At 48.4% G+C, this 25,943-nt stretch overlaps 1 protein-coding gene across 2 annotated transcripts in view; it reads right to left on the bottom strand.

Annotated features, from left to right (window-relative positions):
• The window catches only part of SV2B (synaptic vesicle glycoprotein 2B), a 75,498-nt gene extending 50,405 nt beyond the window's left edge, over positions 1–25,093 (bottom strand). The window contains exons 1-2 of one of the 2 annotated variants that reach the window (XM_080395204.1): positions 16,201–25,093; positions 10,471–10,643 (exon numbers count right to left, since the gene is read on the bottom strand). The gene's annotated coding sequence lies outside the window, so the exon portion shown is untranslated. The remainder of the gene's footprint in view (positions 1–10,470; positions 10,644–16,200) is intronic. The other variant, XM_080395205.1, reaches the window with a different exon arrangement.
• Positions 25,094–25,943: the final 850 nt, after the last annotated feature.

Raw genomic sequence — 25,943 nt, 5'->3', positions numbered from 1 at the left:
GGCCACTGAAGCTCCCCGGCAGGGAGGTGGATGTCCCGGACCCCAGCACTGTCCCTCCTGCAGTCGTCCCCCTGCGATAGCCTTTCCCATCCAAAATAGAACCCTCCACGGTGAGGGCCTCCCATGCACTTTAAACTGAAAGAAAGGAAGAAAGAAAGCAAGGAAGAAACTGAACACCAGCTAGACGTGCTAATTGGAAGGAGACAAAAGTTCTCTCTTGTCATTCAGGTGCCACAGCCTCTGAGGGAGTTAAAGAGCTCGTTTTGGTGAGAGCAGCAGGTTGTGCACAGCAGGGCTCAGCTTCTGCCCTGAGCCCCCAGCCCCAGCTGCTGCCCTCACAAAGCATCAGAAGGGGAAAAGACTCTTAGTCAGCCAGTCCTGGGCCAGGAGGATGCACAGGAGATCAAGACCCCTGGGAAACATCTGTTCTGATCTGAATGGATTGCCTGGGAAGCCTTATTGCAACTTTTTGGGATTGGTGTTGTTTCCCACTTGATGTGGGACATAGATGTAATAGATCGTGTTTTCTTCCTTACATGCCACACGCTTCTGCTGAGCCACGTGGTCTCAGATGTTGTAAGCCTGCCAAAACCGTAGTATTGTTTCATAACAGGTACGAGGAAGCAAAACCCAACAATGGTTAATTAAAGAATTACTATCAGTATGCATTTTACTGTACACTGTTTGGACATGGACATGGAAATTCTGGATGGTTTTTAATCAAATGTCACATCTAAATCTAGTAGGAATAAAATTCTGTTCCAGAATTTGATTTTTAAATGTCAAAGGAAATATTTTGTTTTGGAAGTCTTCCAGATGGAATACTTCCCAGTGCAAAGACAACTTTTTTATAACAATTGGGAAACAATAATTGAAACTGAACAGCTACATTAGATGTTCTGAAAGAACAAAAAATATGCAAAAATTATATCAAATGACTTTCACCATGAACACACATCCAATTCTAATAACACTAGCCCGTATTTTTAATTTGATTTCAAATATGTTATGCATCAGAACCTCAGGACTGTAGATTAATCCAGATTTGCTGAGCTGACAATCCATCCATCCCGCAGCCCTGTTGTAATCATGTTCTTCTAATCAAGTACAATTAACGATTGTCACATAACACCATTAAAAAGCACTTACAAAGTGATCAATGGCTACTGCAAGCTGAACTGATTAGTGTAATTTTTTAAATCAAGTTTCAATTAGCTCTAAAGAATAATGAAAATTTGAACAGTAAATTCTGCTGCAGACACACCACCTTAGTCTGAACAAGAAAGATAAATATGATCCCTTTTCCCTGACCATTGGAAAAAAAGAGCTGCTAAATTCCTTGTTTGGTTTAGCAAATCCTGTCCAGTTCACTAAGGCTGCAAGTAAGCAAAGCTTACATTGCTTGGACATTTACTCACAGGAGTTTCTACAGGTCTCCTCTACTATAGGATGCTACCATCAAAACCTAGAAATATTTAGTAAAATTATGGCAGATTTGACTGAAATTGTAGATGAAAATGACCAGAAACCCATTTTAAGTGATGATTATATATTAAAACAAATACAGTCCAATGAAAGGACTAAATTCCTCCTGCGGGAAGGGTGGAAACACTGCCTCTCTTTTCTCTGCCCCAAACTCTGCGTGAACCAGCGGGACCAGCACCATGCACCCAGCTTGCCCTTTTCCCCAGGCTGGATGGCCACTCTGCCTGCTGGGTGGCTCGCGCTTGGATGGCAGACTATCCAGCATCTGTGCAACATTGAAATCAAATGGATAACTATTCTCTGGATATATTTATACTTAACCAGAGGAGAGAGGTTTTGCAAAATTTCCCCTTGGTCACAGGACAGAAGATTTGACTTTCCAGCCTGAACACGCAGATAATGAAGGGAACTTTCTTTTCCGGCTCAAAGGTCTGAGTGCTCCAAGTGACTAAATGCCCGGGGCCAAGCCCTTCTGCCCTGCCTGCTGTGACATTCCCTGCAGCACACAGCCCACAGAGACGCCCAGATCGCTGCATCCTCACTGGGGCCAGATGCAGGAAAGAAGCAATTTTGTACAAACCCATGAAAGCGCAAACAAGCATTACTAGTGATTTTGGGACTTCCATGGGTGAATCCAACACCCTGGTTATCCAAAAGCTCAGGGGGTGACTGGAAATCTGTAGGACTCACGGATGGGGACCGTGAAGGCTTGCCCATTTGGTGGTCTGTCAGGAAGGCACCGAGCCACTAAAGTTCAGGATGCTCCTGACTGTGTACAGCTAACAAGCTGGAAAATGCCTTCCACATCCTCACAGAAGATGAAAGTGCAGCCGTGGGCCTGGCTGGAGAGCAGAAAAATGGTCAGGTTTTTCTACTTTCACAGGAAAGCAACTCTTCTTATCAGTATTTGAGATTTGGCTGTGCCACTAGTCAGTGAAGGACCTTCTTCCTCCACCCTTGGCTTCCTTCTGCTGCTGCTTAGGTACCTCAAGGTCTCTGGTGCCTGATTTTTCATAGAGCTCTCCTGTTGTCTATATGCAGCTTCCCAGAAACATCAACCCTTTTCATCTCTTCCTCCACCCACTTTTGGCCTCTAGCCGTAATCCCAGCTCTCCTCCTGCCTCTGCCTAACCCTATAACCCACCGCAAAGCCCTTCTCCCTCCCCTCTCTGCCTGCCTCTCCATCCATCACTGTCTCTCCCAGGGTGCCAGGGGTGTGTGGGAGGTGAGCCTGCAGCAAGGCTGCTGTGTGAACATGCAAGCCTCAGGTGTTAGCTCCCATCACAACCAGCCTTTGAGCCCCCGCAACAGTCTCTGAATGCCACAGGGTCTCTCTGAGAACTCAGCCTGACCCCATCTGCAATATCCCCCCTCCCTGAGCTCTCCCACACCTTGGCCCCCCAAAAGGAGTAACCCAAACCCACATCCTAACGGTGCTTTTACGTTAAAACCCACAAAGCTATTTTTGGTCTGTTTACGGTCAACTGTATTTAAACCGAGACTAATTGCACCAGCACAAACTTGTCCTCGTGTAACTTCATTTTCATCCAGACAGAAGCTTTCAAGCAACAGCAACCAAACCCTTTCAATATTTAATCAGCTGCATGGCCTGAAACAGTGAGGACCGGCAGCAGCTGCCTGGCACAGAGCTTGCGGAGGGGTGAGTGCTCCCATCCTCACCGAGCCTCTCTCCATCCTGAGCATTTGCTGCAGTAGAAAGCCAAACAGAAGCCCCATTTCAGCCTGCTGCTTTAGCCCCAGCAGCCTTCAAAGAGCATGGCTTCGAAGCATCTTACTTTTCATTCCTCTCTTCCAACTTCTCAGCTGACTTCCAGGTGTAAATCTTACTTGCTTTTCTACTGATGGCTGGGAAACTGCTGTGCTCAGCACCCCGTAATTGTAAGTCAGCAGGACTGGAGCACTCTCCCACTCCTTTCTGGTTTTAAAGCAGGCAAGCTGTAAATCTCGGCTACAGACAAGGCTCTGCAGAACTTGCATGGGGCGGGGGGGGGGGGGGGGGGGGGGGAGCACAGGGTGGCAAATTCAGTTTTTTCCTAATCTTTCCTCATTCCCTTAGTGCCTGTCCTATGTTTGTCAGGAGGATCAGAGAGGTTGAAAGGACATCATCCTTCAGTGGGCTGGCTCTGCAGCATTCAGCACAGACTTTTTTAGCCACTGGGCTGAAGGAGGGTTGCTTTAAAATAAAGCCTTTAGCAGGAGCCCCCAAAGTGACCTGCTTTAGCCAGTGGCTATACCTGGCTTTTCAAAAATGTGTCAAAATACCAAATGCCTTCTGCTCAGAAACGGTCCATGAGCATTTCTGACAAGAGCCCTTGAGTTCTGCCCCTCCCCATCCCGTCGCAGCCCCCCAGCAGCCCAGCGAGGCTCTGGCTTCTGCCTTCTCCCTCCCCTGCTGCTGGACACCCTGCCTTGAAGGTGCCCATGTTGCCCTACACCCATGGGCACCGTGCCCGCCACGACCACAGCAAAGGCAGCTTCTCTGATGATTTGCAGTGTCTGAGTTCTTAAGAACAAAAAACCCTGTCTTGCTAACATTATAAAATAGATACTAATAACCGACCCTAAATACCCTGACCTAAAAGAAGAAGAAAGAGCCAAAAGCATATTCAATTCGTGATAAATAATAAATACAAGATTAATTAAAAATACTCTGCTCTGAATTCCAGTTCTCTGGCTCTGAGAATGCAAAAGGGATTCCCCATGTTCCCAGGGGTGGCCAGACATCAGAGCATCGCCGCAGTCCCCAGAGGGCTAATAAATGGCAGCGATGATGGCAGGATGCATGTGCCAGCCCCACTGGAAATGGGCTCCACGCTCATTTCATGCTGGTCACAGCTAGCCTCGGCTCACCAGGGAGGCTCAGCCTCCACCAAGCATGGCAACACTGGGTCTATATCACAAGTGAAAATGCTCCTCAGCTCCTGAATGCCAGGAAAGTTTGGTTAATCACCAACAGCAGCTACACATCAGGAGAAGAAACCACTGGGATTTCTCAACTGGGACCTGTGTATAAATCATTTAACATCTCATCTACGCATGCTCATAACCGATGCACAGTACATCCCTGCCATGAGACAGCCCTGCTAAAACACCTGTGAATTTGGGCTGTGAGTGCATGTGGCATGGGCGGCTGCAGAAGGACAAGGACAAACGTATCCCCCCAAGAATAGAATCATAGAATCGTTTAGTTTGGAAAAGACTTCAGATTGTCAAGTCCAACCATTAACCCAGCACTGCCAAGGCCACCAACTAAACCATGTCCCTGAGCACTTCATCTATGAGGTTTTTTTTAAACACCTCCAGGGGTGGTGATTCCACCACTTCTCTGGGCAGCCTGTTCCAGGCTTGAGCACCCTCTCAGTGAAGAAATTTTTCCTAATCCCCAATCTAAGCCTCCCCCGGCACAACCTGAGGCCATTTCTTCTTATCACTTGTGACCTGGGAGAAGAGACCGACCCCCCTCGCTGCAGCCCCTTGCAGCAGCTGTGGGGAGCGATAAGGTCCCCCCTGAGCCCCCTCCTCTCCAGGCTGAACCCCCCCAGCCCCCCCAGCCGCTCCCCATGGTTCTTGTGCCCCAGCCCCTTCCCCAGCCCCTGCCCGGCTCTGGACACGCTGCAGCCCCTCAGTGTCCCCCCTGCAGTGAGGGCCCAGCGCTGACCCCAGGATTCGAGGGGTGGCTGATCTCACTAGTGTCCACTCTGAGCTTCAGTGGAAGTAGGCGACAGGAATTTGGGTCAGGTTTTCTCCCTTGCAGTTGGCTGGAAGCATTTGAAAACCAGATCCCGGTTGTTGCAGAGCTTTGTAAAAAGCCCCCACCTCTTGCGGCCCTAAGCAGCCATGAGCCCAAATCACTCTCTCTTCCCTCCCACGTCTTCTGAGGCAGACAGAACCCTGGCCCCACCTGTACAGAGAGCAGAATGGTCACTTTTTGTGTTTATTACATTAGAGGTGCCATATCCCTCATAGTAGCCCATGTATCTTTTATTCTGGTATAAATCCAGAGGAATTTTGCTTATTTTACTGGATTTACAGCCCTGAGACTAAAAATCAGGATCCACCCATCCATGATAGCTTGTAAATCTAAAAGAGCTTTTATCCATCAGTATGAGTGTCCAGTGCAATAGATCCTCTGTGCCAAGTGCAGCTGGAGAAGTATTTTTGCATACTTCCATTCTTGTCCCCCAAGCCTCACTAATCCCTCAGTCACCCTCGTGGAGGCAGCCAATTCAATCTGCCTCATGTTCTGGCTGCACTAATCCCCCTGGGAACGTGCCTCAGAGGAGGATGGTAGCTGCCAAACTAGATGTCATCAGGCTTGAGGACCACCGCTACTTGTAGGACTGCTACATAAATGAAGTTCCTCAAAGAAGCCACCACCACCACCTCTATGGAGGTTTTCTCTGAGTGCCAAAGCAGAGGGGAGACACCAGGAGCATCGCAAATGCCCAAGGAGGGCATGGGTATGAGCTCAGGGAGTCAGGAACCTGTAAACTGCCATAATTAGAGCAGTTAAAGCTGGCAAAGCTGCAGCAACCTGACCACCTGCCATAAAGGGCAAGAGAAATGTCCCATGGAGGAGGCAGGTGTTTCCCTGCTGCCTGGAGGGATGTGGTGGGAGCAGTCCCTCAGACGTGGCTGTGACCTCAGCAGAGGACCAGCCATCAGCCCACCACTACAGTATCAGAGCTCAGCCCTCGAGAGTAGGAGGGGTGTAAAACATACATGTCACACGCAGGAGCAGATTGGCTCCCGTAGCACTTTCTCCATGGTCAAGAATCTCCCGCAGGGATTTTACTCGCCCTCCCACATTTTAAAAAACACCCAGCAGGGATCATCTCCAAGCAAAGAATGGGAAACTCTCCACCTCGCAGTGGTGCCCAGGGCCCTGCTGGGTAGAAATACCAGAGCTGCCTTGTCCTGAGGACACCACTCTTCTCACCCTCTGTCAGTTTGGGAGGATGGGAGGCCAGGGAGACAGCTGTGCTGGCAGCGCGGCGGGAGCCAGAACTCGAACAAGTCCATCCATCACCTAGTTGGGAGCAGATGAATTCCAGCTTCCTGCAAAGCCATCTCCCACAAGAGCTGCCATGAATCACAGCAAAACACCAGGTTTAACTGGAAACACTGAATCATCCAGAACCAGCTGCTGCACAGTCCTGCAGCATCTCCTGTAGGAGCCAGCCCAGCATCAGCCGGCCACAGCCCTCACACGAGAGCGCTGGGCTCTCTCCTAGGCAGGACAATGATGACTGTGAAGGAGGAGCTAGGAGAGAGCATCTCTTACATGGTTGTGTTCATGCATGGCTCATCATGAGCAGTTTTTTCAGTCAAAAGTACCACTTTGGGGCTCACATACTGCTTTCCATTCTTTCCCAGAATCTCTACTGTTGAATATAACATATTCTGCTCTCTTGGCTGCTACGTGCTACCTAAAGGACAGCTGCTTTCTGCCACGGGTGGGCAATCCCCCTGATTATAGAACCTTCTCATTATAGAAAATGCACAGCAGGCATGAGTGGCTGTCATATAAGCTGAGCTAAGCCAGGTCATGACACCCCAAATATCTGGAACACAGTCTACACGGCTGTGGGAGCTATCCTGCTGATGCCCACTCTTAAATGTTGGGAGAAGAAAACACAGCTGAGTACATCTCAGCACATCCAGCTTTTTTTTTTTTTTTTTTTTTTTGTGGGAGGTGGGCGGCATCCTATAAAGCACAATCAATATTTATATCTTATCTATATAAGGGTACAGATAGATCCAAGCTGGTTAGCCATAGCGTAGTTCTGGTCTGGAAGGCATGCTGGCCATAGGAGTGCTTATTATTTGGAAATGCTAGTTTAGATTATGGGCCAGGACTAGTTCCCATTTGGATGGTTGGGTAGAGGCATCTTGGTCTGTACCTGGCTTCTGTTGGCTAGTTCTTCTGTTGCCTGGGTCTTGGACTTGAAGAGATAGTCAACAGCCCTACTCACTGTCTCCATGTCACAAATTTGTAGAACTCTATCATGTCCCTCTGTATCTATAATCATATCTGCAGAAAACATCTCTGAAAACCTGCAGGCCCTCCACTTCAATGAGGCAGATTAAAATACCACAAAGTACTCTCACATTCCAGCCACCTCCAAGCAAGAAAAGCCTTACTTTCTTCTTCCTCCCTGGCATTAAGGCAGTCAAGAACATGTCCAGATGAGGTGAGCTATGTCACCTTAGATGCGGGAGAGTCTACAATGTCTAATCATAAAGATTGCCTAGGATAGTACCAAAAAAAGAGAAGATTTATCCTCAAAGTAGCCTGAAGTTCCTGGCTCCCTTGCCCTGGCTTAATTCTCTTTCATAAGAGTTCTTCCCCCTCTTTTAACCCAAGTCCTTTTTTGAATTCAATCCAGCCAAGGGAATTTGCAAGGTCATCTTGTTCCCCTCTTCCTTCTCTCTCCAACACCAGTGTGTTTCTACTGACATAAACGTGATCACAAAGTCGTGACTGCACGGGAAGAACAAACAGGCTGAGCAGATGGGTTGTGCGGGAGGAAGCCCTCATTTAAAACGCAAATAGCTGGTGGTAATTTAGCAGATGTGGTAAGAAAAATCTGGAGAGACAAGCAAGAGGTGACTGGATTCCAATTCCAAGTTTCCCTGGCAAGGAAAGTTTCATCTTCCATCTCCTGGATTACCTTGTCCTGAAGACATAATGACACTGATGCCAAGTGTCTTCGTAGGAATGATCTGCCGTATTTTTCACTTAGGATCTCATATGACTCCCTGCCCTTACCAAATGTTTGGGTTTTTTTCCACAAGAGAAATCCATCTTTCATATCCCAAATGTCCATGAGAAGACTAAACTTCAACTGGAAGTCATAGCATTCATTAATTCTGTAGTACATTGAATTCTCTTTCCATCCAGAGTCAAAGACTTTAGGATCTGTCCTTCACTTCCCCAGCATCAAATCAGTGTCTCTCAGGAAATATCTTTGGGATGCTATAAAAATCTGTAGATCTAGCATATTGTAATATTCATTTGGCCCTAGAATTTTGTCTTGGCAGACATACCGAAATTACCACAGATGGGTATGAGGATTTTCTCTTTATAAATATTACAGAGCCATTAATTAAACAGGGGAAATTAACCTAGTGCTGGAGGCAGCCCTACAGCGGGGACCAGGAAAGCAGAGTCACCACTGGCCAGTACCTCAGACTGAATGTGGGAGAAAAGTCAAGTGCACACCAGCACAACGCTGACAGCAAAAGTACTCTGACATCAACATTCCTGCAAGCTTTAGAAGATAATTCAACTAGAAAAACAATGTATAGAAGCTTCTAGTGCTCAGAAGTGTTTTTCTAGGAAACATGGAAAGAAGGATTTCTGAGTTTTTGAAAGAAACCAAGATGTTTTGGTTAAAGGAAGCAAAATCTGTCTTCTCCAAGAAGATTTCCTCACAGATACAATCATCAGCCCCCCTCCACCCCCCCCCCCCCCCTGCCCCCACAAGACAACAAACATGGCAATTCCCACAGTCTCGCTTTCTCGTATGGTGCTGGGATCTAGTCACGCAAAGCCCCTTCCACTTTCCTGTGTTCACTTCACCCACTGATTGTCAGACGCAGATTTGGTACAAAAGATTGTCATGCTGAAACACACATGAAACAAAAATCCAAGCCAAAACTCACTGCTTAGGAGAGGAGGATGTTTTTCTTTAGATTTACAGTAACTGGTGCTTGAGACTTCAGGGTTGCTCTAGAATTAGTGCAATAACCAGAGTGTCCCACTCGAAGTGGCACAGTATCTAACATCAAAGAGTAGGAAATGTATGAATTTTTAGCAAGTGGAGGTTTCTGTATGAATACATCATGAGAGGAATATTTTTATAAACAAATCATCTCTGAAATGTTCTTCAGGAGTAATTTTTAACTCTGCCTGTCATAAATGAATCCAGAAATAATTTGTTTTGGTATTCCCAAACCAAATCTTGCAGCAGTTTTTGGGTGGAACACAGGTCTGTCAAGAGGGTCATAGCTTTGTACCTGCCAGCAAATTGCCAGAAATTTACCACTGTATTTTTCCTTTGATTTTTTTTGTCATCAGAGGTATGTTATGTACAGACCTTTGCAGACTCGATACAGACAGATTGCAAAGGCTGCTCTTAGGTTTATTATTTCCTGATCCTCTTTGAAGAAGGGCCCTAAATTCATCCCCAGTGTAAGAGCTTTGCAATCACTCCACTTAGAAGCAGGACACCCATTTTGAGAGCCCTGTGAGATAAACCAACCCACAAACCTCGCATTTAGGGTAAAAGCCAATGTCCAGGACATCAGATAGCTCACAGTCCCAACACTGTAGTCCAGCTAGACCCTCGTCCTTCCAAGCATCTTTATATGCATCTCAATATCACCTATTCACAGAACTTAGGGGACCAGTTTCAGGGTAAAATGCAGTTAGACTTCATGATGGATATTATAGTTTATCAGCTAGAAAAGTTGAGGGGCTTTATGCAAATTGAGGGGCAAGAATTAATGAATGACCTTCCAAAGCTCCTGCAGTAAAGAGCATAGGGCAGAAAAAGCAGCATTCGGGTAGCAGCTCACCTAGGACTACCCCACGGAGAGTATCACTGATACTTGGTCATGAGCTTCAAAGGTGCCCCAGACCAAGCTGGAAATCATGTAGGAAAAAAAGATACAGAGTGGGCGATGAAGCTGCATGTGGGTGAAAGCGGCTCCAACTGCCCAGACACACACACACATTGTCTGATCTGCTCGGCTCCCAGCCTCTCGCTAATAGTAATTAAATTGCTTTGATGAGCACTGACCCCTGGAAAAGCTTCAGTACAAACTGAATGGGCTTCATTGTTTTTTTCTGTCTCTTTTTCAGCTCCCCGCCTTTTGCTTTTTACCCCCTTAAGCCTTACTGCTTTTGCATCCGGACTGATTGCCCAGAGAGGGACCAAAGAGAAAAGCATCGCTTACCAGAACTAGGAAATATTTCACCACAGCCGTTCACCAGCCATTTCCCCTCTTTCTAGCCCCTGGAGCTGCTTCTGAAAGGGTCACCCCTTTCTGCTAGGATGTCACAAGCCGGAGATTAGAAGTAAATGCTCTGCAAGCCAAGCCGATCATCCCACTGCGCCTGCATCCAGGTACTGAAGCACAATCAATGGAAAAGTCCATCAGCCAGCAGAAAACACAGGCGCACGCACACACACACACACTCCAGCCAGAAAGCAATGGGAGTGGAGGGAGGCTGGAGGCAGGAGGGAGAGCAGATGGGAGGGGGGTGGCTGGGGAACCAGGCAGCGGAGATGCTAACGTGACAGATGTGTTGACTTTAAGTTGAACAGGAAATTGAGGATGTGCGACACGGGGAGGAAAGACACTAGCTCGTGTTAAAGGAGAAGACTTTCCCTGGTCTTTCCCTTCATTGCTTTCCCTCTTCCACTTCCATCCAGGCTGTCTCTGGTGATTTTTAGCTCTAACCTCACACACAGAAACAAGCCAGGGTTGCACTGACTCTGCCTGTGTGTCTGGGCAAGGCAGGAGCTGCAGGGCCAGCCAAGGTATTTCCCATCCGAGCAGTGAGTTGGGAGACCAGTCATTTATTCCCCCTTCAACTCAGACTCCCCTGAAGTTATTTAAATAGCATCCTCTAGATGATGTGAGTAAAAGTGGGAACGTTGAACAGCATGACAAGGCTTTCAATTTGTCCCAGTCCTGGGCAGGGGAAAATACAATAGGTTTTAAATCCCGATTTAAGTTATGTAGGATAAACAGCAGAGAGTAGAATAAATTGATTTAAAGGCAAGAAAAACAAAGTGCCTTGGTGCTCTTAACCTCCCCATGAGCAAACCTGACTTTTCAGCAGTTCAGACAAGGGTGGCCAGGGTGAGTCTGGGGGGTGGCAGCTGTGCTTTTAGGGTTAGCATCCAGGGGGATACAGCTCCACGACAAGGTGACAGGGTGTCCAGGCAGCAGTAAAATGTGAAGGGAATTAAAGAAATCGTAATCCTGCACTGATTTCTTAGTTAAAGCCTGGAAAGCTAAATGAAGGAAGACAAACTATACCAACTTGGAGAGAGAGCCCAGCTTCTAGAGATTAGGGGAGGAAAAAGAGTGGCCCCACCACAAACCCAGACACAGAAAATCAGCAGTGCCAGCTATCTCGGTCTCCCAGACAAGGACACTGTTCCTGCTTCACAAGCAGATCCCACACACACTTTTTCTGTTGCCTTCAGCACCAAGAGGAAGAGTGCCTTTGGCATCCCTGCAGAGCTGAGTGGTAGCCACAGCCACAGCCTGGTATGGCATGGCACAGCCGAGCCTTTCTCATTCTTCTCCCCACCAAAGCTTGGTCCCAAGACCCTCTTGCAAGGGTGACAAGAACGTTTCCTCTATGGCATGTGTGAGTCCCCAGGGTGAGATTAGTGACAGGGCTCCTTTTTTCCAGCAGCTGTGGACTAGGTGAAGGACAGAAATCTGTCGTCTTTATGCACAGGGCACTTGCTCCATAACTGTGAAATATCCAGGTTTTGGTGCAATCCAGCCTGCTTCCCCCCTCACATCCCACGCTCCCCCCCCCCCCCCCCCCCCCCCCCCCGCCTCCCGCAACCCTCACTGTCCCTGAGTTGTGTCATTGGCCTCCATTCAACATTTTAATGGATTATCGACAGTGATCCAGTCGCACTCCAAATAGATGAACCTGACTTGCATGGCCAGAGTTGCATCTGCAGAGCCAGCCCAAGCAGGTGGGTCTGGAGCACCTTCTCAGATGTACTGGCTGCAGCTCAAAAAAAGCATCCCTTTTTCTGGTTAGAGAAACAGCTTGAAAAAGTCTAGCAAGGATATTACACTTTGGAAAACTGCTGCTCTGGGTCTCTAGTCCCTCCTCCTACCTGCTGCCGCACTCCCTCACCTCCGCAATTATTTATAAAGCTCTGTGTTCTTTCCTAATCGGGATGCCATAATGTTCCCTTTTGCCTTGCACGTCACTCGTGTGTCACTCTGCGTCTGGGCCCGCGGTGACCTCTTGGAGCGAGCGCTTGGCAAGGCTGGCAGCAGCCAAATGAGTCATCAGCAACCTGCCTGCACCTCCCTCCCTCCGGCCATTGCCCCCCTGGCTCCCACCCAGCCCACCGGCAGCAGGGCTGGCCTGGGGGGCTTTAAAGCAGTCTAATCCCCAGGCTGGATAATTCACAGAAAGAGGATTACCCATTCTGTGCAGAGCCCTTACTTAAATATAGACCAGCCTTCCCCTTGCATCACAGGAGACATTTTCCCTGTACTGCTGCTCTGTCCCACCTTGGGGGGTTAACCCTGCTCTCCCCCAAACCTGGGACAACCCTGTTTTAACCCATAGAGATATGGTGCAATAAAATCAGGGTTAGTAAAGCAGAAGCAAGACTGTAGCTCTGTGAAAGCCAGCAGGATTGTGGCAGACATTCGCAGAAGCATATTTTCTCCCTAATAAGTGCCAAGCTCCTTTGGTGGGGTCAGGGCACATACTGTATTACTGTATGTTTGAAAACCGGTGTCACGGTCCTGAACTACAGAGCCTGACAGCAGCGCATCAGGAGGGCCGAAGGGTAAGTGCTAAACTCAGATAATCCCATGGCAGGTTGCAGCAGCCCGCCCTGGGGAGCTGGGCATGGCGACCTGGCTCTGCTGAAAATGAAAAGCAATAGGTAACACGTTACCTTCCCAGCTTGCCCTCGCAGAAAGAGGGATAAAGTTGGGAGCTGCGGAAGATATCCCTGATGGATTCAGCAGCTTCTCAGCAGACCACGCTTCTCTCCTCACCCTCCTCTCATTTTCCAATCTGTCATCTTCCTCCTCCCCCCTGCCCCAGATGGTGAAGTAAGGTCTGACACAGCCACCACAGGCTCCTCTTTCCTACAACGTCTCTTTTTTTTTTTTTTGGCTGTTAAAGTCCTTATGGGACTTTTAGTCACCGTAACATTAAAGCGTTCATTAGCACAGGAGTAATTCCATAATCTTTTCAGAAGAGAACAATTTCGGAGGTTCAGCTCATGATCTGGAAAATCAATTTGCCGACTTGACAAGGCAGGAAGAGGATTTTCAAGGCTGGCGTTTGGCTTCCCCAGCAGGGCTGTCAGCAGCCCTGGGACTTTGTGGCCAGGCCAGGAGAAGGCCACCCTCAACAGCTTTGAGCAGAGGAGGAAGGATCCAGGGGGTGGCACCCAGAGCAGGCGAGGAAAGAGTTGGGCTCATGCTGCACCAAGTGCAGGCTATGCCTCAAAACCCAGACCTGCCTCACCAAGTTTTGCCCAGCAGCGTGCTGTATGGGTGGCACAGCTTCACCACGGATCATGGGGGATTTTCCTGGGTTTTTTTCATCTCTCCTACTTCATTTCACCCAAAGCAATGCTCCCAGCTCAGAGGTTATTACAAGCAAGAAAGGGGTATATTTTCAGCATCCTGCCTTTTCCCTGCAGGTACAGGCTGGATCAGTTCCTGTTTTGAAGTTAAACACATGCACCCCATGTACCAAACACCAGCTCACGTACTCTTATTCTCATGGGATTTTTCACATTTGCTTTGACTACACTTTCAGAAATTGGTGCCCACACGCTGCCTACAGACAAGCAGCCAGATTTGCAGAGATCATCTGTATGTGCAAGGCTGACTTTTGGGGAGCACCCAGCTGTGCACGTGCAGGTTGGGGGCTGTATCAGAACCTGGCACAAAGAGGTATAAAAACTGGGCTTCCACCCCTGGCTCAGCCCCCTTGTTGTCAGGTACCAGTGAGTTTCATTCAGAGATGTTCTGGAACATAAATGGGTGCAAATAGCACAGCTGCTTCATGGGGCAGACCTCTCATGACTGGGCAAACTGGACAGGCAGGCTGTCTCCTGTCGGCTGCTTTCTGGGTCTTGCTTTGATGCTCTGGGAGGGTTCCCTCAGCACTCACATGACACATTTGCAAAATCGTGTCAGGAAAGCAAAAGTGTCATTGCAGATCTGATCCCCAGCTGAGTTCAGCTAATATCAGTGGACATGCCCTGAAGAGGGGATGCATCAGGAGCTAACTAGGACCTCGGGGAGCTCGAGACCCAGGGCCCCTGTGTAGGTGACTGCTGCCTGTGGCAGCTCTCTTGCAGGGGAGGGAGGTATTCCCCTGTCCCCCTCTTTCTGCTGGGGGGTGGAAGAAGGCTTTTCCATTGAGAAGCAGAATCAGAAGCAGCCCTGGACGGTGTTCCCACTCCTTCCTCCAGGTTGTCCTGTAGGACAGGGCAATCTGACCATGGGCATAGTGAAGCGTTAGGGCCACACGTCATTTAGGGCAGGGGCACTAAGATGTATTTCCAAATGAGGAGGAGACATCTGGCTCAGTCCTTTCAGCCAGGGATGATCACTGCAGCATTATTGTATACTCAATATCTAGCTAAGAAAGCCAGAGAATTAACCCTTTTCCTCTCTCTTCCCCCAAATAATAACACTAGAGAGCCAGAGGAGTCATGAAACAGCAGTTTTCATGCCATGTCAGACACATGATTTTTACTCTCACCCTACCTGAAATTCCTGCTGTGGCTCCTTGTGGCAGGAGACCCCTTTAAGCTCTAATACGTGTTTACGAGTGCCTGACCTAAACCCAGAGAGTGTTCCCTGCGGCGCACACGGGGCACCGCGCTGCTCCTCACCTACACGTTATAACCATCAGGTTGTTACTCTCTTCCTGAGAAAAGGTCATCCCTGACCAGTAATATCCTTATGAACCCCGTTCCCACCCACCATTCTTAATAGGGTTTTGGTGTTATAGATCATATTACTGCAGTTTGACACATGTAATGAAAATTTCCTTTGAACAACACCTGTCCTCTAAAAGGAAAATAGTCCCTGCAGAGACGGACGCCTGGATGTGTTACAGGATGTGCTATAGGCATGCACACACGCACGGAAACTTCTCAACAGAGAAACCAGGTCCTGCTACAGCCACCGCTCAGAGACCCAGCCCCGCCAGCCCCTAAAATCATCGCTTTCTCTCTGTGCCTTCATTTAACGCTTCCTAACACAGGTGACTAACTGCAGCTTTAGCTGCATTCAAGCTCTCCTGGAGACTGGGGAGGATCACGAAGGGAGGACAATCAAAATGGGTGCTGACAGTGTGGTAACCAGCGGGGGAGACGGGGCCGGGGTGCGTGCAGGTACCAGCACCCCCCCCCCCCCCAGCCCTGGGGTGCCACCACCTACACAGGCATGCACAGCTCCCATGCGGACATGGCTGCCCCTCTCCCCACGCAAACACCTTCTCCTTCCTCCCCCCAGCCCACTGCAAGCTGGACACGCACCAGGAGCATGCTTTTAAAAATTGCTTCAGCCCGAGTTACAACTCTTAGGCACAGCAGCTCCTCTGCAGAGAGCCAGGGCAGCCAGGCAGCGCAGCAGGGCCAGTTTAAATCGCTGCTCCGCTCACCCCTGCTCTGACCTCTCCAACCTCAACAAGCGAACAGAGTCCCTGACAGTCCCCACCGATTCATCCCAACTCAGACACCGACTCCACACCCTTGAGCATCCCCTTTTCCACGGCATCTTTTGTTTTAGTTTTTTACAGGGAGCTTTCCCGTGCCCCTAGAGCTGCCTCAGCACCTGCCCAGCGCTCGGCACCGAGACCCCACATGCTGCCAGCCCTCCAGCAACTGCTTCTCCCCCTTTTCCAAAGAAGCAGAGGGAGCGACTCTCTCTTACCTGGGGCTCCCCAAGTTGCCGGCGGTGCTGCCTGCGCGGCGCAGCGTGGCGTGCGGTGCAGCGATGCTCCGCGCTGGCATCTCTCTAGCAGTGATGCAGTCCTGCCAGGCGCAGCATGCCAATGATGCAGCCCTGGGGATCCCAGCCGAGGGAGCCCAGGGCTGGGAGGGAACCCAGTGCTGCCTGTCTTACCTGCATCCCTGCCTCCCCCACCCTGGCCGCAAAGCGTGCGGGGAGGGAGTGTGCGGAGGCAGCCAGAGAGAAGGGGAGAACGCGAGAAGCTGCACAGCAGGCAAAGAGAGAGAGAGGCAAAGCTTGTGTAATTTCATCACAGTAATAAAATCCTGCCCAGTGCTAAACATTGCAGCTCTCTAGTAGAGTTCTCCATGCAACGAAGGAGGATTTTATTCTGTTCGGGCCTTTTTTTTTTTTTTTTTTTTTTTTTTTTTTTTTTTTTAATGTTTCTAGCTGCAAGTAGAAGGGAATCCCAGCATGACTGGTTATTATGCTGGCATCCTTCATCTCTCCACTTTATATATTAGACCATTGCTACATTTGAGACCCCTCTCCCTGTTGTGGCTAAAGGGCAAGGCTAGGGAAAATGCCATGTTTCAGGGATAATCCTACTGTGGGATAAGCCTGTTCTATTTAAAAATCCCCTTGCGTTTATAATTTGGGAGTCCACTGCCAGGAAAGAAGTAGCAGCAGGAAAAACCCTACTGTCCATACAATTTTATACTTACAAGAGACCATGTGGACACAACAGTGGGGAATGTTGTCTGCCATGGAAATCCATCCACAATCATTTTGTATTATTAGAAGAGATAACCAGATAACACAAGGAGGTGTCTTACTGAGGAACAAAGCACACAGCTCCTAACTATTAAGAAAGCATTGCCAGCAGACACGGTGGGGATGTCCACACCCTGCAACATCTCTCCATGCAGAGAAATACCCAAACTACCCAGATAATGGCAGCAATAAAGATTTGCACTAGCAGCTTTCCATTGCTGCTTCTAGTAACCTATAACCAGATAGGAGTATGGAGACACAGGCTTCTCAAAAGGGAAACAGAGACTAATTTTCAGCATTAACTCCTTGCACTTGTTAAAGGGATAGAACAAAGTAGTGAAACCAAAAATCCAGCCACTCATCCTGGCTCCGTCAGCCACTAACATCTAAAAAGCTGCTTTCACACTCCGTGCCCCAGTTTCCTCACCTGTAAGGCAGTGCTAGTGCTACTGGCCTCTCCAGGCTATATAAGCACTGGGAGATATAACTCCTTTACTTGTCTCCAAGGCCCTTCCAGACACCCACTCTGCCTTTACCTCTCTGTCCTGTATTTTATAGCCTGCTCCCCTCAGCTCACCTGATTTGAATCTCCAGCTCAGGTGTGTTTGTAATTGTTGACAGCATTACAAATTGGGCCTGGAAAGTCTCTCTTTATCTAATTGCTTGCTGGTACAGTTCCTGTGACTGCATGGTGGCACCACTTCCACAGCAAAAACGTGGTAGGTAATTAATTTAAATTTTTTCACATCCACTCATTTAAAAATTGGAACTCAGATTTGAAGCTCAGCTTTATTCCTCCTAGTGTGATACATTAGTTTAATTACATTTTGGTTTTGGTACGGTGCACTGATTGATTTGATGTGGGAGCACTTTAGAAGTCAAATTGTTATCAGTACTCCTGTCATCTATAGGGCAAGTATCAAGGCTTTGGCAAAACTAAAAAGCAAGCCAGTCTGTCACCGTGCCACTGAGTACCACTTTGCTTGTCTGTCACTCTTCCTCTGAGCTCTCCAGCTCATTAATACTTCAAATTCTTCAGATCACAGTAACTCTATTTGCATGTGTCAGATCTACTGCACCTTGCATGGGTCACGCTCAGAAAGCGCAGCACGGTTCATAATTGCGTTTCCCCAGAGGGGGCTTTGGGGCAGTCCTGGAGATGTTCTCCAAGCTCCATTGCCGCTGCTATCGGAAGAAGATTGCTCTGCCCCATGTCATCTTTCATTGCATATGGGATTGCAAGCGAGGGAAGATGTGGCAGACTAGCCAAACGAGCACCCCAACGTCCCTGCTGGGCTTTTCTCAATTCCCAGAAAACTCCCTGCATCTACTTTGCTTACTGTTTTCTATGCAGGATAGGTCTAGCTTGAGTAAATTTGATTTAAATCTCACTGTAGGATCAACAGGGAGGGAGGCAATAAATCTGGGAGATGTTCTTTACCATTGCGTTGTGATTATCAGCATTTTTAATTACCTCTGCACCCTAGGCACAACTGTGAAACTCTGTTAATCACTGCTGGCTGTATCCAGGTACCTCAGAGAAAGAAGAACCATTTTCCACAGTGCCATATGGTGCCAGCAGCAGGGAACCTGATCCTCACAGGCTGCCTGACATTGAAGGCAGCAGGGCAGGGAGGCCTAATATCTTTCTATTTTAAAAAGCACGTTGATGAAATCCGCAGCAATCCAACTGTTTCAGAGTTGCAAGAAGTAAATGGCAAACAAAGCTGAGCTGCAAAGAACAAGGACCTGGCGAAGAGATGGAGAAAATGATACAAGCTCTCCTACTGCAAGGAAATAGGTGTCTGTGTAAGGGTTAATCGCACAAGTATACATATGAACATGGTTACACAGACAGGCAAAGGGGGGTTGCTGTAGCCCTATATATAGCTCACAGAGCAGCCCCAGATCTCCTGGGCAGGGGGGTGGGATGGGAGATCTGGCCCAGCTGTGTGAGTGCAGCAGAGCCCCACAGCCATAATCACTCCATTCTCCTCTTTTATCCCGCCTGCAGCATCAGGACTTGCACGAACAGGACACCAGGAACCCTTGCACGCTGGTGCAGAGCCGGGCAGCCCCGAGTACCCTCCTTCAGCAGTGCTCAGGCGCTGTTGGGAGGGCGCACAAGGGAAACTGAAGCAAAGCAAGAAGTTAAGTGGGGCTGGAGCTCTGATGGCTTGCAGGCTCTCAAATGAGAGGAAGATAATTAGAAGAAAAGTATGACTCTGAAAACACACAATGCATATTTCATGGCTCTGCCAGAGCAATCACTTACACGCCAGGGCGCTTGCCCTCAAAGGTACTCTGCATCACAGGGTGCTGAGAGATGGGCAGATGCTCAGGGCAGGGCTTTCTGGCATGGTTTTCAGGGTTCCCTCCCCACATGGGCATTCATACATGTGTGTGGGTGCAGACACTCACACGCACTCTCACATGTCCCTCTCCAGCCCTGAGCCCTCTTTCACGGTCTGCACAGGGAGCCCCAGCCGAGCAGCGACACGGGCCCCCATGCACAGGAGTGTGACAGCACGTGCTCCCGCATCCTGGCCCCAGAGATGTCCTTGTCCAAACAGGAGCCAGGAGAAGCCAGTTTCAATGTCCAGCAGGTGCTGAACAACTCTGAGGGGTGTCACAGCAAATCCTTGAGCTGACAGGGCTTGAGGCTGGGGGCTGCAGTGTGGTGCCACAGGAGCTGCACATTGCTACCTCTCCGAGGCGTGCGGTGCCAGCAGGCTGGTGTCTGCTGCTCTCCACTGGTGACAGTCATCAATCTAGAAACAGCCCTCACCTCCCCCTCCCTCCACCACTTCTGCTAATGTAACTTTACTTAGGAAAGCCAGAATCCGTCATTAATAGAAGGGAGAGTCCCAGGCAATGTTTGATTGCATTTACTGTTATACCCAGTAAGTGGCATTAGTAATACGGATAATGAATACAACGTAAAAAAGCTGTACAAAAGTGAAGTCTAATTATTGGTATTGCTGCTTGTTTGCTGGCAGACGTAGGTAAAAAGCATATGGAAAAAATCTGGATATCAATAAAATAGCTGTCAGTCCTCTGCGCTGCAGGTCTTGCTGCAAAGGGATTACGTTGCCAAGACCGACAAACAAATCAGGAGGACACAGCATCCAGCAAGGAGTGAAGCCGGGCTGCACTGCATCGCCTCCCCCGGAGAGGGACCGAGCGGCTGCCTGCTTTGGGGAGGTGCCCAGCTCAAACCGGGGCAGCCAGGCTTTTACACTCGACACACTGCAGCGTGAAATCATGCTGGAGGCACGGTCTGGATCTGTGAAAGCTTTCCATGCCCACGGTTCAGTTGGGGTATGCGGATATGTACACACACACACACACCTGCTGGATGGGGCACGTTACTCAGGGCTGGTCAGGAGCAGAAAAAGACCCTTACTGGATGCTGTAACACTTGCAGCATGCGACTTGCCACCCACATCGCTAACGTGCTGCACAGAAACGTTAAAAGGAGAGATGAGTTACTGAAACTTGGAGAAATGGGGGGGAAAAAAATCCCAGCGCATTTTATATTTTCCACTGAAATTCTGAGCTTGTCTGACTAAGGCTCTGTTTAATCAAAGCAAAATAATACTTTTTTTACTAAAATTAACCTGTCACTTTCTGCTTGACACAAGCTCCTGATTATTGCAGCAACCCAAACAGCTGCACAGTCGGCAGCTCGAGGAGGACCGGGGAATCCCAGCACAACCTGCGCTCCGGGGCACCAGCCCCGTGGCTGCCTCAGAGAGGCGATTCCGCAGAGTACGGGCTGCAAAACACCACCTACATTTGTGTCCTCTGAACCAAAGGGGCTCCCGAACCACCTAAAACCACCTAAAACCCACACAACGCCACTGACACTGAGATTTCAGGGCAAAATTACAGTTGCTGAGGCAATATCAATTTACTTGAGCTGGAAATGTGAGCTGGAGAGGCTGTACCACACTAATAAAACAGAAAACGAGCATTATAGTAAGCACTTATCTGCAAACTATTTGTGGCATAGAAGCTTCAGTTTTCCAAAGAGCCACTGCTCTTAAAAGGTACTGCTGCTGCGTGCTGTGACAGGCCAGGAGTTGTGATGTCAGATGACGTCCATCAGCAGCATCACTGCCTGTAAACGGTTGAATGTAAAGGGATGAGAGCGCTTAAATTTCTCCAATCCAGCAGAAACCGTTCCGTAAGACAGGCCTAAACAGAAAAGCACAGGTACGTCGGCAGGTCCTGGTGCAAAGGCCAGGCTAATGAGGGCGGCAGGACCTGTGCTGACAGCGCGGCACCTGCTCAAGCGTAGCATGTTGCTGTCTCATGCAAAGCTCTGCTGAAGGCAAAGCCCCACCTAACAGCTGCATCCTCCAGGATCACCTTCAACATTTTTTTTTCTCTTTTTCTAATGGTTCTGTTGGTCTAGGTTTGAAATCCCAAGTGCAAGTGCAGTGAACCATTAAAGAGCAGTTCACACACCTCTTGCTTCCCTGTTTTCACCTTTTGAAACAGAGGAATATATTGTCAGGTTAACTCTTGAGTTTGCAGAGCTCTAAGGCATTAGGCAGAATTTATTTGTGTGGAAAGGATGAATGGTTCCCTACATGTTAATAGCACAATCAGTGACAAAATTCTCGGCATTAATATTTAACGTCCTTTGTTATGTGCATGCCTGACTTATTCAGGGAGGGCTGAGTCAGGAGATCAGAAGCTGCTGGGAATTGAATAAGCATTATTTGTGGGAGTTCTCTGAGTGGAAAGCAGAGAGTAGAAAAGACATTGTTTTTATGTGTGGTAACTCAATTGTCAAGAAACTGTGCATTTATGTATAGTGTATAATACATGCAAGAAATTACTGCAATGGCGCTCTGTGGCTTTTTTCACCACATGATTTCTTTAATGTTATTGCCTGCTATCTCTCGCCCTGTGTGCATACGTAGGTATTAATTGTATGAGAAATGAAAGGGAAAATCTAACAGACTAAAACCAGCGTACATCCCCTGCAAAGTCATGATTATTCCTGTAACAGTAGGACATAGAAAACTCAGAGAAACAGCAGCCCGTGAGGAGCAGGCATCGTACAGCACAGTCACTTCAGACTCACATCTTTTATTCAGATTTCCTGTGAGTTAGACAACTAAGTACATTGAGAATGTGAATCCTAAATCATTAATATTTCTTCTTCTATGTGTATATGTACACACAAACATATTTATTCTATATGTTACATTAAAGAAATATTAATCTTAAATCTGTCCTTCCTATGTACCCATCGTGATACAGCTTTCATAGACGGTTCCATCCTGCTCCCCTGTACAGAACAGATATCAGCATTGTCAGTGGGCTTTCCAGGTATCAGCGCTATGGCTGTTTTTCAACTTAAATTGCCCATAAACGCTATATTTGAAAAGCCTTTCCATATTTCCATGATTACTCTGTAACTACGTGAAATTGTCTACAGCCCTTATTTCACCTGAGCAATTTTCAGGAACGCTCTGTTAGATGTGGGCATCTAAGGGTGTAAGAAAATGTGCTATTTTACATTACTGAGAAATCAAATACAACCCTGTCATTCCAGATGCAAAGAGACAGAGGAAGGTGGAGTTCAGGTTTCATTTCTTCTTACTCATCTGGAAAAGCCTTTTTTCTTGAAGCTATGCTTTCTGGGCAATTTCCTTGAGGGAAGCAGAGGGGCCTCTCTGTTTCAAGGGAAAAAAGGAACATTGAGATTTTCAAACAAAAATCACGTTAGCCATTTAATCATGTCTTTGACTCACACCCGAAACAGAAGGCTGCTCTAAGCGGTATCAGAAAGGACTTTAATGATTTTAATGTGCCACTGGGCTTCATCTGCATCCTGGGCATCCCAGCAGCCAGAAGCCTCACTGGGCAGAAAGCACCACAGCCAGCCTGCTTTCCAGTAATGCAACTGGAGGGGGAAAGGGATGGGGAGATATTTTCACAGGATTCAGCTGAAAATTGCATGAAAATGGAATCACTGATGATGTTTCACGTATTTGCACCGCTGGCTTATAACTTCGTGAAATTATCTAACACCATCGAGGCTTGTCACGAACCGGTTGTGCCTGCACTTGGACAGAGACTAGATATAAAAAGGGAGAGAAAGGGGGAAATTTCCCTGAGCAGAAGTGAAGAGGAGGTGGAGGAAAGCAGAGAAAAGCATCAATATGAAGCCACAAGGCTGGAGTGAGGAGCAGCGGGTGCCGGCCCAGGCGGCTACAGCGGGGACCTGCCCTTAGCAGGTGGCAGCAAGTGAGCCGGGATGGATGCGGATGCAAAGGATGCTGCTGTGTGCCCAGGGCATCCGTGGTACGGCACAGGGAATTCAGGTCTCCTGATCACTTCTGTCCACCAGAAAAAAAGGTAAAAAGAAAAAAAAAATAAAATAAACCCACAAAATCAACAGATCACTTAGCCGAGATAGCAGCTAGGTGATGTGCTGGAAGCATTACATTATTAAGGCAGCCAATAGGCACTAGCACTTATTTTTTATTTTATAGCTATTGCATTAGCTCTGTCCTAGCACCCAGGTATCACAGTCCCCTGAGAAGCTGTGTTTTCCTTCACAAAGGCCTCTAGGTGAGCTCTGGGGTATAGTGTGTGCTGAGGTCAGCCCCTGCCTCAGCTTGGCTCGTATTTTGAATGCAACATTCCTGTTTGGACCAGACTCATTGGTGCAGGTGGGGACGCAAGTATTCGGTTGCAATCCTGGGCCAGCACATAAGCTACTTTCAAGAAGAAAAGGGAGGAGACTTGCTTTCCTACTTTTAGCCTGACTTTGGTATAATATTAATGTCATTTAATATTAATGTTACATATAAATAAACATGAGGAACCATCCATATCCACAACTGCCATTCCTGTTAGCTGCACGTCCTTCAGAGAACTGCTCAGGTGCAACACTTCATTCGTTGCTCTCCAAAGCCCCATGATTAACTGACCATTCCCCAAACTGTGTTCCCTCTCTCCTCAGGATCCAGCTGGATGCCAGTTGCATGTCCATGTGCGCCTTGCAACAGGAATGTCATTAGCAGGGATTAGATAGACTCCTCCTTTCACCCAGCCCCCAGGGTAAAACAAAAAGGAAATCCACAAGCTTTTGGTTTTGCAAAATGTGTGATGGCTCTTTATTAGAGCTAATGAAGAAAACACACAGTTTGGGGGCTGTGTGACTCATGCTTATACCCCCCCAGCTCCCTGTAAAACCAGTGTCAGAAGCTCTCATCAGACAGTGTGACAGGTCAGCATATGACCACAAACACCACTGCCAAGACACACAGGGTTTGATCTTCTCAGTATGGATGGGCACACAGGCTTGCTCAACGGTGATAAAGACGCTTTTGTCTTGTCCAGCTGGAAGCAGGACTGCTTGGATACCCCATGAGAAAGCTGGCTCTCATGTGATTTCCAGACCATGTTTTTCATATCACAAAATCATAGAATCACAGCATGGTTTGGGTCAGAAGGAACCTTAAAGATCATCTGGTTCCACCCACCACCATGGCAGGGACACCTCCCGCTGGCCCAGGCTGCTCCCAGCCCCATCCAGCCTGGCGCTGAGCACTGCCAGGGACGGGGCACCCGCAGCTGCTCTCACCACCATAACAGAAAAGAATTTCCTCCTAATATTTAACCTAAACCTGCCCTCTTTCAGCTCAGCGCCATCCCTCTTGTCCTGTCACCCATGCCCCTGTAAGAAGCCCCTCTCCAGCTCTCTTGCCGGCCCCTTTAGGTGCTGGAAAGTGCTGGAAAGTCTCCTCAGAGCCTTCTCTTCTCCAGGCTGCACAACCCCAACTCTCTCAGCCTGTCTTCAGAGGAGACACATTCCAGCCTTCTGTTCATCTTCATGGCCCTCCTCTAGACTTGCTTCAACAAGTCCATGTCCTTTTTATGTTGAGGACCCCAGAGCTGAAGGCAGGTCTCCAGGTGGAGTCCCACAAGAGTGAAGCAGAGGGGGAGAATGGCCTCCCTCACCCTGCTGGCCATGCTTCTGATGCGGCCTAGGGTATGGTTGGCTTCCTGGGCTGCAAGCACATGTTGTTGGGTCAGGTTGGGCTTTGTAGAGGAATGAAGCTGGGTTAATTAACATTGAGAGAGAGAGAGAGAGAGAGAGTGTGAGAACATGACCGCACCATGGATGAAGAGAGACTAGGAGAAGGCAGCAGAGGGACTGGCATGAAGAGTCTGTTGGTATGAGATGGTAAAATAAACCTTGTTGCAGCTGGCTAGTTTGGAGAGTGCTGGGACAGGACTTCCTGTCAACCAACAGCCCAAGTGTTTCTTCTCAGGACTGCTCTCAATCCATGGTCCACCCAGCCTGTATTTGTGCTTGGGATTGTCCCAATCCAGGCCCAGGACCTTGCACCTGGCCTTGTTGAACTTCCTGAGGTTTGCACGGGCCCACTTCTCAAGCCTGTCAAAGTCCTCTATGGCATCCCTTCCCACCAGCGTGTTGACTGCGCTACACAGCCTGGTGGTGTTGGCAGACTTGGTGAGGGTGCACACAATCCCAGTGTCCATGTCACTGAGAAAGATGTTGAACCATACCAACCCTTGAGGAATGCCCCTTTTCACTGGTCTCCATTTGTCACTGGTGTCCTCTTGGAGATTGAGCCATGTACAGCAACTCGTTAGCCTGAAATGACATTAGAGATAGTGCCCTGTCTGGCTCTGAGCTTCTGGGTCATCCATTGGTTTTTGGCTCCTGGCCCAAGCTGACAGTCCGCTGTCAAATGTCACTGGGAGAGCACTCGGGGTGACCAGGGCTCCACGTCACGTAGATGGCTTCTCTAAAAATAGCTGTGCAGCACCACTGTAGAACAACAACCAGGTACTTGTGCTTAGTGCAAAACACAGAGCTTGAACTGTTAAGCAATATGCAGAAACCTAAACACGGTAGCTGATAGACACCCGAGTACCAGTTGAACTAGAGAGAC

The sequence above is a fragment of the Falco punctatus genome (assembly GCF_963210335.1).
Source record: "Falco punctatus genome assembly, chromosome: 7".
NCBI lineage: Eukaryota > Metazoa > Chordata > Aves > Falconiformes > Falconidae > Falco > Falco punctatus.
The sequence above is the reverse complement of the archived record's forward strand: the minus strand, read 5'-3'. Positions and strand labels throughout refer to the sequence as shown.